Source organism: Euprymna scolopes, chromosome 32, assembly GCF_053919585.1.
Source record: "Euprymna scolopes isolate OS-2025 chromosome 32, ASM5391958v1, whole genome shotgun sequence".
NCBI classification, from domain to species: domain Eukaryota; kingdom Metazoa; phylum Mollusca; class Cephalopoda; order Sepiida; family Sepiolidae; genus Euprymna; species Euprymna scolopes.
In genome coordinates this window covers 63,149,814-63,163,328 of record NC_136513.1, presented here as the reverse complement: position 1 = coordinate 63,163,328, position 13,515 = coordinate 63,149,814, and positions in this window count along the sequence as shown.

Sequence of the window (13,515 nt, the reverse complement as noted above, 5' to 3'; positions counted from 1 at the left end):
TAACCAAATGTTTTTTGTTTTTTAAATATCTGCATGGAATTGTCTTCTAAAACTTACATTTTCAATTTAAATTTAAACAATGCTTTTATCACACAGAAAAAAAAATCTTTGTATATATTTTTTTTAATTTGTGTCTTATTTAAATAGGGTTTATCCATTCATCTGTTAGGCACAATTTATTAAAACATATTAAATACATTAAGAAAATTATTAATGTTCTTTGAAAAAAAAATAAATGAAAAAATCTGCTCAACACTAGGTGAATCAGAATTTTTTGGGAATTTTTGACACCCCAACACAAAACTGCGAATAAAATATTAAAAAAAAACTCGTAATTTCTCTTTTTAAAGTGGGTTGTTTATTTTCTTTATGGAATATACTTCCAAAATAAACTATTAAAGTTGTTTAAAAAATAATAGAAATATTTTTTATTTAAAAAAAAAAAAAAAAGTGTTTACAATTACGTTCATGCAGCCATTTTTTTTACATAATGAAATCAATTGAATTTTGCGAGTTAAATTTTTTTCAATTTTTAAACTTTAAAAATCTATCAAAATTTTTTTATTCGTTCAATTTTTACGATATTTTCAGGTTCAGTGTGAAATTTTATGCTCTTTCCAATAAACGGAATATAATATTCCAGTGAAGCATTTTGTTTTAAATTCACCCCCCCCCATTTTGAAATGTCTATTAAAATGAAAATAATTAATTTTCTCACCTCAAATTTATATATCACAAATTGAAGATAAAAGATCGATAAATAAAATGAGCTAATTTAAAACAAAATAAAGAAGTTATTTGCAAATTTACCTGCAAAGTCCAAAGTTTAAAACCTTTTTTTTTAAACCACGTTGATTTTTTTGTTTCCTTTTTTTTAAGAAACCTTATAATCTTGTTATATTGTTCAGAAAATTTCATACAATTACAATTTTTTCTATTTCATCTAATTTTTTTTTTTTTTTATATAGATATTTAAAAAAAAAATAAATAAAATTCACTCCATAAAGAAATAAAATATATTAAATCAAAAACTCACATATTTCTTTAAGAGAATAAAAAAAAAAAAAAAATCCGTAGAGGTTTTTTTTTTTTTTTTTTTAACGGCAAAAAAGTGATAATTTTTCAGCTACAGTGGCCGAATTGTGCAATAATATTTTCAAATCGGTTTTAATCTGGAGATAAAATAGCTGACAAGAGCCATGTTTATATAAAAACTTGGTATTTAAAAAAATTTTTAATTTTTAAAAATCTATGTTGCAACGGAACATTTTGAAAAAATGGAATTTTAATCGTTTTAATCTTTTAAGAATTAATTAATGCTTACAAAGTTTCTTTTTCTTGGCAATTCAACTCATTATAGTCTATATTAATTCGAAAAAATGCTATTTAAAAAAAACTATTAAATTTATATCATTTTTTTTTATTGCAACTTCAAGGTGAGTTTTTGTTCAATACATGTATTTAAATTTTTTAAAAATAAATGTTTTACTTATTTGAACTCTTATGTTTCATAATAAATAGAAATTTCGAAAGATTTAAATATATTTTGTTCAAATTTCCAAAAAACTAAATATAGGATGGGGGCACGTACTAAAAAAAATATTTCCCCTCGTATATTAAATATCGTGTAATAAAAAAAAACGTTTAGTCGGGAGGAGGGATTGAACCCGGAAGCTTTGACGCGGAGGTGGAAACCAATGCCAACTACTTAACGGTCTCGACCACAAGTGAAAGTAATTGATTAGCGTGTTAAGTTAAAGCTTATAAAGCTAAAAGAGGTTTGATTGACAGGACTATGCTAAATGAGGTCATCGCGCGATCGTTATTTTAGTTTTCACTTCACCCCAGACGATGGTGGGAAGGGGGGAAAGCAGAGCAAAAGCTGAGAACCCAACGTTTTTCACTGTATTCATACTTAAATGCAGGACGAACCGGGGACAAAGCGAAATAGCGCGAATCTCATAAAAGTCAACGTAAATAAATCTAGAGATGACCCGCGTTCCCAAATCCTACATATTATGATATAGGACCCATATAAACAGTTGTAAGCGATAGTAACGAACCCGGGAGCGTGTGCTCGAAAAGCCTTTTGAAGACATACACAAAATGGTCACACACATTTTGCCTTTTATATATATAGATTTCATTCTAAAATGGATAAGTATTGAAAATTTCATGAAAATCTGACCATTAGTTGATTTTTGCTAGATTTATTATACACGGGTATGTTTTCACATTTGAAATGCTTACTACATGGGAACGTTATTTTAAAGCATCAATTATGTAAACACGATTTTTGTTTCGCAATTTCATTATTTTCGTACAATGAAAAAATTTTTTTTAATTATTGCAAGTTTATTTTGCCCTTTTAAATGGTACAAAAGTTATATTGATGATATTAATTTATAATAAATTTACATCGTTTTACATATAGGGGGTGGTAAATTCTGTGGTGACTTTTGGAGGTGCCAAGTTTTCTAATACTATGTTTTAAATTAGTGTTGGGACGATTCCTAATTTTTAGCCGATTCCAATTCCAGGAAAATATTGATTAACGATACCGATTCCTAGGGAATTATTGTTTTGAAATTTAACAGGTAGTTTTATACTTATGGTCGGGTAGTTCCCAAATATGTTCCCTAGCTTTGGAAGAGATATTTTATGTCTACACCGTTGTGTTTTGGTTTAAATAAAATTATTATATAGTAAACTAAACGGAAAAATTAGCAAAATTTATTTTAGAGAAAATTTATTTTACTTAATTGGAATACAGAAAAAAAAAAAGAAAGAAAATAGAATTTATCCTTCAGAGAAAAAACAAATAGAATTTATATAACAGAACAAAAACAAGAAAATTAGAGAATAAATTAATACGATTCATTATTTTGGTCCTCATAATTAATAGATTTAATGAATTAAATAAAAAAAATATCGCGGAAGAGAAAGAAAATATATACTAATTAAATATAAAAAAAGATAAATATTTAATTTAATAATTCATAAATAAACGTGCGTAATGAAAAAATCAATATACCACGTGACATGGCGCTGTAGATACAAAATAACCCTTCCAAAGTTAACGACCATATTTGAGAAATACCATTAATCGAAAGTTTTTGTGTTTTATACCAAAAGGTAGGTATAGCGAAAAGTTACAATTAAAGGAATTTCCAAAACGATTTTTTTTTTTTTTTTTTTTACAAAGGCATCACCACATTATCAAGGCCCAGAGGCCACTCAAGGATAAGGGTTAAAGAGTGTACAGTAGAAATTGGTCAATATAGTAATCATTAGTAATGAAAATTTGATAAATTTAATAACTTATATGGAACGGCTCATCAAGAACTTATTTACTTTAGACTTGAACACAACCATATTGTAGTCAGCCGGAAAGCAGGAAAACGGAAGACAATTCCACAGGCGTGCAGTTCTAAGAAAGAAGCTTTGTTCATGGAATCTACGTTTAGGTTTAGGCACAGATAAAGAGTGGGGGAAATTATTGATAGTGTTTACAGCTAGACGAGTGTTTCTTGTGAAAGTTTGGCGAGGGGGGACCATAGATTGAAGCTCAGTTGAACACTTTCCATGAAAATAACGATACATCAGAGACAAACTCGCAACATCTCTTCTGTGAGATAGAGGTTGCAAGGAGGAGAAAAGGACATCTCCTATGAGGCTACGAAGTCTATTTTGAACTTTATCAAGGCAGGACAAGTCCTTTCTAGCAGCTCCTGCCCAGATGTGGCAACAGTATTCCATCCTTGGATGTACCTGGCTCTTATATAGATAGAGAATAGCATCAGCAGTGAGATATCTACTGGATCGATAGAAAGATCCCACCATTTTTCCAGCGGCCTTGGCAACAGATTTGATATATGTGTTCCATTTAAGATCAGGAGTAATGGTCAAGCCCAGAAGCTTGTCAAAACTTGAGGCCTCCTGAAGACGAGAGCCATTCATTTCAATTGATGACAAATGTGGATTAGAATGTTGATGATGTAAAGAGAGAAGCTTGGTTTTAGATGGATTAAAAGTAACCAGCCACTCCTTTCCCCATTGTACTATGTGCTCAAGATCAGAAGAGAGAGAATTGGAGAGAACTTGGTCGTTTACTGTCTTAGATGTGGTACCATAAATGGTAGTGTCGTCAGCATAAATGTCTACAAATGATGTAAGGATATGATTTGGAAGATCATTAATGTAGATCAGGAAAAGAGTTGGGCCCAGGATGGATCCCTGAGGGACACCGGCATTAATACTGTGAGCTTCTGATTTTTGCCCCTCAACTACTACTCTTATGAACCTATCAGAAAGAAATGATTTAATAATTGAGAAGACTTTTCCAGCTATACCATAGCTAGCGATCTTATGAAGTAAACCTTTATGCCATACCCTATCAAAGGCTTTAGATATGTCAAGAGCAATTGCCCTAGAAAGATTGCCACCGTCGAGAGATTTGCTAATCCTATGCGATATAACTGTAAGGACATCTGCTGTAGATCTAGCAGAACGGAAACCATATTGAGTGTCACTAAGAAGGTTATTTTTGTTGAGATGTTTGATTACTTCTGTATTTAACACAGATTCTAGCAACTTACTCATGACGCACAGGAGACTTATTGGCCTGTACTGAGAGGGGGATGAGCGATCACCTGAATTCTTAAATACAGGGCATACTGATGAGATTTTCCAGGGAGATGGGAAACTATTCTCCTTAAGACAACGTTTAAACAGTTTTGTAAGTATGGGCGCTAGTTCAGGTTGAAGTTTTTTGAGTACTATAATTGGAATACCATCAGGGCCAGTTGCTTTACTCGAATCAAGGTTTTTGATTAGCTTGGCAACATCACGTACAGATATACGTATATCACATAGCGTGTTTTCTGATACAGGAGGAAATATTGGGTTGGCGGTCTTGGTCGCAAAGGGTAGAATTAGCTGCAAAGTTCTTGACAAAGAGTTTGGCTTTGTCTGATGCTGACGAGATTACCTCAGGTCCATTGATAATAGTTGGGATGGAGCACACGCTTCTGTTCAGGATTCTGTTTGCTATTTGCCAAAACTGGTGGGAACCAAGCCGCTGCTCAGCTACTTTGGACTTAACAGATTGAGCATACAACTCTCTTGCGTTCCTTATTACTTTCTTACAATGGTTGCTGGCAGTCCTGAAAACGGCTTTAGTTTCCATACATCTATTACGTTTGAAGCAGTGGAAAAAGTGATTTCTGTGCGCAATGGCAGCAGCACATTCTGGAGAGAACCATGGCTGGCTGTTAGGTTTTTGCTGAAACTTTTCGAGGGTATGAAATGGTCAATACCTACAATTAACCATTCAGTTAGGTCTAATACTATAGAGGACACATCCTTTTTAAACATGGAATGCAGAGGTAGATCAGATATAAATGTACGGAAGCTATCCCAGTCAGCCTTAGTGTATCGATATACTGTACGATGAAGAGGTACGTCTGGGGACTTATTACATTTCATTTTTATCTTAATTGATACAACAGAGTGGTCGGAAGATCCAAGAGGCGACAGAACAGAAACTGAACATAGTTCAGGGCAAGTTGTGAGAAAAAGGTCTAGTAGGCTCGCATACTGGCCGTCATTATCGGGCACACGGGTAGGTTCCTGAACAATCTGAGTGAGGTCATAGGCAATGGAGAAATCATGACAGAACCTCCCCTCATCATCAGTCTTGTTTGAGTGGGTCAACCATTCGACGTTGTGAACATTGAAGTCTCCACATACGTGAATGTTAGCTGAAGGATAAGTAGAAAGGACTTGGTCAATTTTCTCAGATATGCTTTGAAAGATAGTAACTCCGCTGTTGTGGGGGCGATAGAGAGTAAATATAAATGCAGTAGTGTGAGCTAAAGCAACCCGGAAGCACATATAGGGTAAGTTAGGATCTTCCCTGGAGATGTCCCTCCCACATGGAAAGCTATCTTTAATATAGGCACATATTCCATGCCCATGGCGATCTTGGGGGTCAGATTTAGAAGTTAAGTTAGAGTATCCTGTAATTGCAAACTCATCTAGGGAAATAGCCTGTCCAATGCCAGTTTCACTTAAAAATAAAAGGTCTGGTTTAGTCTCCTGTAATTGGGTTTCAACCTCTGGAAGGTTAAAATGAAGACCCCTGATGTTGGAGAAGGAGACATGGTAGTAGGGGTCTACGTTGGAAGTTGGAGAACCGGGTTTAATCGTGTATTTTTTCTTGAAACTTGTCATGATGAAATTTTGGAATTTGTGGACTAGGTCGACAGATTTACTTAGAGCAGGACAGAGAGGGGAAACTAAGAGAGAAAAAGAAACGAAGAATTTTTTTTTTTTTTTGTAGCACATGATAAGGTAAAGCCGTAACAATTACCCACTAGTATGGCATCGAGAGGCCCCACCAGAAGCTACTGCATGGTCCAGATTCCATTCACCAAATGGCAATACAGCAGCCCCAGTACTTTGCACCTGCTGATAGGACAGCCTCCTTAGTGGTTAATCCAAGGTTCGGGTCCCTGACTATCAGGCGGATAACGTCAGCCCAGACAAAACGTTTACCTCCAGCACCCTTACTAGTGACATGGCTACAAGGATAGACATAGAAACAGAAAATTTCCACCAACTCTGCCAACTGTTCGCGCAATAATACTGCCAACCTAGAAAACAGCTTTTTCTTCTCCCTTTGTCAGAAAAATCACTCATTTAAAAAATGAGGACTGAGGGACAAATAAGAGGAAGCGAGAGTAACAGGAGCTGCCGATAACGCATCCACAATGCGTTTTCTACTCTCCATTAAAAAAAAAAAAAAAAAAAAAAACTATTAAGTATTTTTTGTTTGGCTATTGATAGTTGTATTTGTGACGGCAGTTCTTCAGACCTCCATAATTCACAAAGAGTAGTTAACACCTATTGTTTTTTCTTACTTTTTCATTGCTTTTACACGTTGTTTCTAACGTGAAGAATAAGTTTAGCCAAACTAATTTTGAAATAGGGTATATCAAAGGAACACATATAAAAATGATACCACTATAAAAAACAAATGAAATACTAGATAAAATTGAGCAAAAATAATTACCAAAATTACAGAAAAAGATAAAAAAAAAAACCTAAACAAAACAAAAAATGGTGAAGTTTGTTGAGTGAAATGAATTATTGAAAGAAAATCAATTGAACTAATAGAAATGTTAAATAAAAAATGTCACATTTCAATATTTTTTTAATAATTAAATTCTCAGGGTTGTCGAAATTAAAAATTAAATGATTTTTTTTTTAATTAGACTTCTTTCGAAGCTTGTTACCTTGAAAAATACATTTTAAACCCTTTTTTTTTTTTTTAAATAAATTGAAAAACAAAAACGCAATTAAAAAAATTTAATTGATAATTGAAACTTTAAAAACAGATTAACATTGAAAAATTACTTATCTCACAAATTAACGTCCAATAAAGTAGATCCAGTCTTCATACAGGGATTCGGTTATAATAAATATATCTTTCCCAAACTTAAAAATTAAATCTTTCTTTTTTTTTCTTTTTTTTTTTTTTTTTTTTTTTTTTTGAGAGAGAGAGTGCTTTAAAATCGCGGGGGGGGGGGATGCCGCCTAAAATTTTAAAGAAGTAAATTTTAGGAGTTTAGTGCCTTTCAAAGACGGTTATCATAATTTATTATCATCATTTAATTTCCTTTTTTCCTCCCCCCCACACCTTTCCACGTGGTTCAGTAGTTAACCAGTGCTCCTGTTGCTGTCAGTCAGCTATCTTTACCTAAGTTTTAATTTCTAGTTAAAAGAATTTTTCATAAATAGAATCAGCATTTTTAAAAATTATTTTTTTAGTTGTATATATTGTATTTACTCTTTGAAGTTAAGGAAGGTTTAAAAAAATTGGTGACACCTAGATGGTGACTTAGGTAAAAAAAAAAAAAAAAAAAAAAAAAATACACTGCGATTTCGACCCTCACTAATAAAACTGCTCTGAGTGACTAGTTGGTAATTTTGCAAAGTAGTGGACCAAAGAGTTAAAAAAAGATTTCAAGAAATTCAACGAATTTTCATTTGGTCCAAATTTTAAAAAAATATATGGAAGTATAAAATGTTATTTATTTAAAAAATATTTAGAAAAGAATGAAAAACAAACACTTCTATTTTTTTTTTAATCTTTAATAGTATATTTTGGAAGAATGTTCAATAAAGGAAAAAAGTTATGAGTTTTGAATTACTCTCTGGGTTTTATGTTCGGGAGTGGGAGTAAAAAATGATCTAAAAATACTGAGACTGCATCAGGAATGCCATCCCATCCATACTGCCATGCAGATCCTTCAAATCCTGTCTCTTTCAACAATACATATTTTTAATAATTTTTTTTCTTGGTTGACTTTGTTTATATATATATATTTAATATATCAAGATAAGCAGTATTCTTCATGATTTTTTTTTGTATGATTGCAGACAACTTATGAATAATTGAATCCTGTCATCAATAAATTGTGATGTAGAAACATCAATATTTCTCCTGTGTCAGCCTTTATTCGGTTTCGTTTCGGTGAATAAATACTTCCTCCCATACTGAATAATCTTTCACTTTCAACCGAAGATGGTGGGACACACAAGTATTTTTTTGACACAGCGGACAAAGATGGAAAATTATTTTGGTTGCTGCTCCACCAAGAAAGAGCATCTTCCCACTGTCCAATCATTTTAACTTCCTCATACTTGGACATTTCAAACATTATTTTTTTTTTTCCAATGCTCTTTCTTTTTTATCCTGTTCATTTATGGAAGTAGACTCTTGATGTTTTTCCTGACTCTTTTTAAATTCCAGTAAGCACTGGTTGAAACTAAAGTTGAAATTGTTTTCATCCTCTTCGGTATCCCCTTTTTCATCTGCAGAAAAATCTGAATGTGATGAATCTAAAGTAGTCAAAATGGTTTTATTTTCATTTATTGAATTTATATCTTTAACCAATGCTGTATCTTCTCGTGCTGGTTGTCTTAGTCATCATTCAAAAAAATTTATACTGTGGATCAAGAAACGTTGCCATTATCAAGTTCTTATTGTTGAAATAAGTTGGAAATCTTGAGCTGACAGAAGATTTCCAAGCAGATAAGGTGGAACCTAATCCACTAAATAAACCTTTTTCTTCTGCCTTTTCAAAAAATTTACAAATCACTTTTGTGGCAGGGATAATTGATGATGCCGAAGCCTCCCTTACACTTATATAGTTTGTAGAATCAACAAAGTTTTTTAAGATTTTTATCAATTTTTCTAGAATTCTCCATTGATTCGCATCCAAGCAGGGTAGTTTTGCTTGTTGTGAACAGTAGGCTATCAAAGCACTTTTTTGCTCAAATACTCTTTCCATTGGCTATTCCAGCGGGTGGTGATATCCTGTATGAATTTATGATTCTGTACATTAAATTTTTTTTTATATTCCTCTTGAAACTTATTAAAGGCTGCAGGGGAATGATTAAAATGGCCAATAATTTTTTTTTATCACTGCCATCATGTCTTTTACATAGCGTTGTTCAAAAATGGCATCATTTAAAACCAATTGTAAAGTATGCAGGAAACATGGCAATGAATCATATCCCGCTTGTGCAACTCCTGCAGCCATATTTGCTGCATTGTCTCTAACGATAACGTGCACTTTATAGTTAGGAATATTGTATTCTTTAATCGTATCTTGCAGACAATTGGAAATGTTTTCAGCCGTGTGAGTGGTTGTAAATGGGACAACACGAAGTACTGCTGTCCTTTGTTTATATTCTTTTGTAATCCAATGTCCAGTGACGCTTAAAAAAGATACATTGGATGTTGTGGCAGTCCAGCCATCTACTGTAAAAGAAATAAATTGAACATCGTTCAATTCATTTAGGATATTATTCCTAACTTTGGAATAAATATTATATATGATAGATTCCTTAATATATTTCCTGAAAGGAATGTTGTAATTAGGACATATTTCTTTTAAAAGTCTTTGAAACCCAATATCTTCCACAATTGAAAAGGGCTGCAAATCAACTGCAATCATTTCCCCAATTTATGTATAGTTTGTGATCTTGCATCATTGATGTTCCAAATCTTTTTCTTTTCTAATATTTCCGTAATGCTAAGTTTTTTTGATGTTGCTGTTATGGATGTAGAAGTCTCACCTTGATCAAACTTTCTTTTCTTTGTCCGGCTAATAAATAAATCAATCTTGCGTTTCTTCTTTTCTTGTTCAATTTTTTGTTCCTTTTCTTTTTTATTTGGATGCTTCATAGTTAAATATTTTAACATGTTGGTTGTGGTCATGTTAGATGGTTTTGTTCCTCGCGATATTTTAATTTGACAGACTTTGCAAATGGCTTTCAACTCATCATCTTCATCAACTTCAAAAAGTTTCCATGCAAGACTTTTTTGGACTTTGAGGCCATATTAGAAAATTCAGTTTATCTGTAAACAAATAATTTACTATTAAATTTTGTTTTAAAGCTAGTCACTTATTTGGATAATTAATTGATAATAATCCACTAAAAAAGACAAAAAGAAAAAATATAAAGGGATGGGGCGGTAAATTGTACCAACCAGTAGTTAACAAAAAAAACTTATAGAATTTAATTTTTGAAACCAATGTATAAATGTTTACATAATGAAATGCAAATATACATTTTCTTTTGAAATTTCATTTTGGTTGACTGTGTTCAATTCACACATGGTTGATGCGGTTCAATATTGCTAAACTATAAGTCTTAAGTAAAATTCTATTTATAAATACATTTTAAAATGAAATTATTTTATTAATCGTAAATATTATTTAGACATAAAAATTAATTGATTACAAAACCTTTTAAAAAATATATATTTCTTTTTCGTTCAGCAAAAAACTGTGTCAAACACTTTTTTAATTTTCAATTTAAAATTCTAGAAAAAAGATTATATTATTCTGCTTTTTAGCTTTTAATATAATCAAACTCAGGGTTTTATATTTCTGGAGAAAAAAAAAAATAATGCATTTTATTTCAATGAAATTAAAAAAAACAAAAACAACTTGACTGAATTGAATTAATTACCCTTAAATTAACGAAGTAAGTGGTTATTTAATAACTTTAGGTTTGGAAGAGATAGGTATGGGGTCGGTTTGAGTGTTTCTGTTTTCCCGAAATTGCGAGTCTAAACTTTTATTTTTGAAAATAAAAGTTTAGACTCGCAATTTCGGGAAAACAGATTATTTATTTAATAAAATAATTGGTACAAGTGGAGTTTACAGTTAAAAATGTGTTTTGAAATAAGGGATGCTCCCCAAAGATTAACAACGGCGATATTTTCACGATGTTTTCCATTTTTTGCGATATTTTCGCAATTTCTTACTTTTACAAACATTTTTTTTTTTTTTTTTTACTAACTTTGGTTTATTAAAACTTTTTTTTGCAGACATTTTTTAATTTACAACACATTTTTAACGACGTGTGTGTGCGTTTTGCGTCAGAATTTCTCACTTTTACAATAAATGTTTATTTACTTACGTTAGTTTATTAGCCTTCTTTCTCACTTTTACAAACATTATCGTTTTACTTACTTTGGTTTATTAAAACTTTTTTTTTTGCAAACATTCTTAAATTAACAACGAACATTTATTTTTAAGGCGGAGTTGATCAACTCACCCTCCCTCCGGTGCGGAATTTTTATACCGATAGTTTTAATTAATTCTTTTGATGGATTTTTATTGATTAGACATTAATCTATCAGATTATGAACAAAAAAAAAAAATTTTTTATCATTATTTCGACATTTGGAGGGGGTGCTCACTTTTTACTTACAACGTTCTGGTAAATCGGTCACCCATTTTGTAACCAATGATTAAAAAATGACGGAAAAAGAAAACAATGAATGAAAATATTTGTTTTAACTTTTTATTGTTATATTTTTTATGAAAATAAAGTATCGATTTTTTTTAACTTAGTTTTTATTTGAACAATTAGTTTTTTTTGTTTTTTTTGTTAATGATTTAAGTATTATACATTTCACTAACATGTTGGAGAAATGTTTGGAAATTCTCCATTCCCTTGTCTGCTATTATGTGGTACGAAACTTTTTGTTTAAAAAAAGATCGATACTTATCATAAAACAAACAAATATAAAAAAAGAGCAGATGTTGACTTTCACCGCCTGCCCTTATAAATTCTATAATTTTCACTTTTTGGAACTTTTTTCTTGTTAATATCATCCAATAGAGACTTATCAGATAATTAAAAAAAAATTTTTTTTAAACATTTTTTATGACTTTTCACGCCTTGTTCAGTTTTCTATTACAACGTAGTAGTAAACCGGATCCGCATTAAAAATCCATGCGGAAGTCGGCCTTTTTACCAGACCAGTGGTACCAGTATTCAAGAATTCTGGCGAAAGAACTGACCCATTAAATTATCGACCTATTAGCCTCCTCCCACTTTTTGCCAAAATATTTGAGACCTTAATTAACCATGCTCTAGTCCAGCACCTTACAGATGCTAAACTTCTGACCGACCATCAATATGGATTTAGACAAGCCCGTTCCACGGCAGACATCCTCACTGTAATCTCTGAATGCATATACCATTCACTGGACAAAGCGGGAGAGGGCAGAGCGGTAGCTCTAGATATATCTAAGGCTTTTGACAGGGTATGGCATGAGGGTCTCCTCAGGAAGATTAGATCTTACGGTATCACTGGTAGAATACTTAACATAATTAAATCCTTCTTAGATAAGAGAAAAATCCAGGTTGTCCTCGACGGTCGTACGTCTAAAGAATATAATATAAATGCGGGAGTGCCCCAGGGATCTATCCTTGGTCCTCTGTTGTTCCTGATATTCATAAATGATCTCTCCGACAAAATTGCCTCTGAGATGGGTATATATGCTGATGACACCACACTTTATAGCAGGCACGACAGGAAAACAAATGAACATATATCTAAAGTAATGGCAGAAACACTAGAGGATGACCTCCAATCAGTAGTGGAATGGGGACAAAAATGGATGGTAACGTTCAATGCCACCAAGACAAAACTGGTTTCATTCAATAATTACAAGAAACCTTCTCTACCACCTATAGCAATGGCCAACAACCCTTTAGCTGAGAGTACGTCTTTCAAGCTCCTTGGCCTAACGTTCACAGGAAACATGAGTTGGAACAATTACATCGAGGGCATTGCCAGGGCCGCTGCGAGGAAGGTGGGCTCTCTCTACCGTGCTAGAAAACTTCTAACACCCGAAAGTATCCTGTACCTCTATAAGGCCACTATTCGCCCATGTATGGAGTATTGCTGTCATATTTGGGCCGGTGCATCGGCTACTACTCTCGCTCCTTGACAGGGTTCAAAAGAGTCGCAAATCTGATAGGCCCTAAACTGGCATCAAAACTTCAGCCTCTGTCCCATCGTCGAAACGTTGCATCCCTCTGCCTGTTCTACAAGTATTATAATGGTGAATGCTCTGAAGAACTGCAAGCACTTGTGCCCCCACGACGTGAACACCCTCGACAGACCCGACAAGCTGC